The sequence below is a fragment of the Eretmochelys imbricata genome, chromosome 3, assembly GCF_965152235.1.
Source record: "Eretmochelys imbricata isolate rEreImb1 chromosome 3, rEreImb1.hap1, whole genome shotgun sequence".
NCBI classification, from domain to species: Eukaryota; Metazoa; Chordata; order Testudines; family Cheloniidae; genus Eretmochelys; species Eretmochelys imbricata.
The window spans coordinates 4,116,319-4,119,831 of NC_135574.1; positions in this window are offsets into that span (position 1 = coordinate 4,116,319).

Below are 3,513 nucleotides of genomic sequence, written 5' to 3' on the forward strand. Positions count from 1 at the left end.
CGACAGTAGAATCCAGCTCCCTGGATTCATCGGGAACGACAATGGATCCACCTCGTGAAATAGCTGGGCTGGCTCTGCAGGATGAAACAGAGTCAAAAGCAACAGTAGCTTATTGTAAAGTCAACATTTAGGGCTCTGAATACACACAGGGGGCAGTTCTGTTCAGATCTTTTCAGAGGAGCAATGCAATCTCAGCCTAATAATTACCTGTCATCTACGACTGAAAGCTAAGCAGTTCCCACCATTCTGTGGTATTATTATTTATTAAGAACATAAGAACAGCCATATTGGGTCAGCTCATGGTCCATCTAGTCCAGCATCCTGTCTTCTGACAACGGCTAATGCCAGATGCTTCACAGGGAGTGAACAGAACAGGACAATTATTTAATGATCCATCCCCTGTCTTCGAGTCCCAACATCTGGCAATCAGAGGCTTAGGGACTCCCAGAGCATGGAGTTGCTCCCCTGACCATCTTGGCTAATAGCCATTGATGGACCAGTCCTCCGGGAACTTATCTAATTCTTTTCTAAACCCAGTTACACTTTTGGCTTTCTCACAACACCCCCAGCACTGAGTTCCACAGGTTGACTATAACTAATTGGTGAAACTGAACTATAGAACTTCATAGCCAATTTGGGGTTTGTGCCCTGGTTCCTAACAGTCTGTCCTGAGGTTGATGCCCATGCTCTTGAGTTTCTGCAGGCAACTTTACAGGGGAAATGGGCAGAAGAATCTGTGTCCACCATAGCACATTCCCCGCCAGAGCCTGGAATGGAAACCAGCATCCTCTGCTGTCAGCAAATATCAGTGAAACCCAACAGAAAGTGTGTGGCTCAACCCTCTCTTGTGCTGGTCCCCATAGCAGGTGACAGCCTGCGACTGCTGTCAATTACTCAGTTAGCTCAAATTACTCAGTTACCACTCAAGAAAGAGATCTTGGAGTCATTGTGGATAGTTCTCTGAAAACATCCACTCAATGTGCAGCGACAGTCAAAAAACTGAACAGAATGCTGGGAATAATTAAGAAAGGGATAGATAATAAGACAGAAAATATCATATTGCCTCTATATAAATCCATGGCATGCCCACATCCTGAATACTGCGTGCAGATGTGGTCGCCCCATCTCAAAAAAGATATATTGGAATTGGAAAAGGTTCAGAAAAGGGCCACAAAAATTATTAGGGGTATGGAACGGCTTCCATCTGAGGAGAGATTAATAAGACTGGGACTTTTCAGCTTGGAAAAGAGACGGCTAAGGGGAAATATGATTGAGGTCTATAAAATCATGACTGGTGTAGAGAAAGTAGATAAGGAAGTGTTGTATACTACTTCTCAAAACAGAAGAACTAGGGGTCACTAAATGAAATGAATAGGCAGCAGGTTTAAAACAAATAAAAGGAAGTATTTCTTTACACAATGCACAGTCAACCTGTGGAACTCCTTGCCAGAGGATGTTGTAAAGGCCAAGACCATAACAGGGGTCAAAAGGGAACTAGATAAGTTCAGGGGGGTAAGTCCATCAATGGCTATTAGCCAGACTGGGCAGGGATGGTGTCCTTAGCCTCTGTTTGCCAGAAGCTGGAAATGGGCGACAGGAGACGGATCACTTGATGATTCCCTGTTCTGTTCATTCCCTCTGGGGCACCTGGCATTGGCCGCTGCCGGAAGACCGGACACTGGGCTAGACGGACCTTTGGTCTGACCCAGTAGGGCCATTCTTCTGTTCTTCTGTTCTTGTAGAAAAACTGGTTGTAGGGGACAACCTTGGTTCGAGTGATCATGAGCTAATTCAGTTTAAACTCAATGGAAGGATAAACAAAAATAGATCGGCAGCTAGGGTCCTTGATTTCAGAAGGCAAACTTAAAAAAAATTAAGGGAACTAGTTAGGGAAGTGGACTGGACTAAAGAACTCCAGGATCTGAATGTGGAGGAGGCTTGGAATTACTTTAAGTCAAAGTTACAGAAGCTCTGTGAAGCCTGCATCCCAAGCAGGGGGGGTCTCATGGCTCTGGGGGCGGGGGGGGGGGCGAGGGCTGGGGGGGCAGGGGGGGTCTCATGGCTCTGGGGGAGGGGGGGCCAGGGGCCGAGGGGGACGGGGGGGTCTCATGGCTCTGGGGGCTGGAGGGGGCGGGGGGGCCAAGGGCTGGGGGGGACAGGGGGGGGGTCTCCTGGCTCTGGGGGCGAGGGGGGCTGAGGGCTGGGGGGGAGGGGGGTCTCATGGCTCTGGGGGCCGTGGGCTGGGGAGGGACGGGGGGGTCTCATGGCTCTGGGGGCAAGGAGGGGCAGGGGGTCCGAGGGCTTGGGGGACGGGGGGGTCTCCTGGCTCTGGGGGCGGGGGGGGGCAGAGGGCTGGGGAGACCGGGGGGGGTCTCCTGGCTCTGGGGGGGGGCCGAGGCTTGGGGGATGGGGGGGTCTCCTGGCTCTGGGGGCTGGGGGGGCCGAGGGCTTGGGCGGGACAGGGGGTTCTCACGGCTCTGGGGGCTGGGGGGGGCGAGGCTTGGGGGAGACGGGGGGGGTCTCCTGGCTCTGGGGGCTGGGGGGGCCGAGGCTTGGGGGGACGGGGGGGGTCTCCTGGCTCTGGGGGCGGGGAGGGCCGAGGGCTTGGGCGGGACAGGGGGTTCTCACGGCTCTGGGGGCTGGGGGGGGCGAGGCTTGGGGGGGACGGGGGGGGTCTCCTGGCTCTGGGGGAGGGGGGGGCCAGGGGCCGAGGGGGACGGGGGGGTCTCATGGCTCTGGGGGCTGGAGGGGGGCGGGGGGGCCAAGGGCTGGGGGGGACAGGGGGGGGTCTCCTGGCTCTGGGGGCGAGGGGGGCTGAGGGCTGGGGGGGAGGGGGGTCTCATGGCTCTGGGGGCCGTGGGCTGGAGAGGGACGGGGGGGTCTCATGGCTCTGGGGGCAAGGAGGGGCAGGGGGTCCGAGGGCTTGGGGGACGGGGGGGGTCTCCTGGCTCTGGGGGCGGGGGGGGGGCAGAGGGCTGGGGAGACCGGGGGGGGTCTCCTGGCTCTGGGGGGGGGGCCGAGGCTTGGGGGATGGGGGGGTCTCCTGGCTCTGGGGGCTGGGGGGGCCGAGGGCTTGGGCGGGACAGGGGGTTCTCACGGCTCTGGGGGCTGGGGGGGGCGAGGCTTGGGGGAGACGGGGGGGGTCTCCTGGCTCTGGGGGCTGGGGGGGGCCGAGGCTTGGGGGGACGGGGGGGGTCTCCTGGCTCTGGGGGCGGGGAGGGCCGAGGGCTTGGGCGGGACAGGGGGTTCTCACGGCTCTGGGGGCTGGGGGGGGCGAGGCTTGGGGGGGACGGGGGGGGGTCTCCTGGCTCTGGGGGCGGGGGGGGGCCGAGGGCTGGGGGGGGACGGGGGGGCTCATGGCGCCGGGGGCAGGGGAGGAGGGGCAGGGGGCGCCCCGCCCGCGGCCCCGCCCGTTGCCCGGTGACGGGGTTTGTGACCCGGCCCCGCCCGGCCCCGCCGCGGCCTCACTCGGCGGCTGCCCCGGAGCGAGCGAGGGCCCGGGCCGCGCCCGCC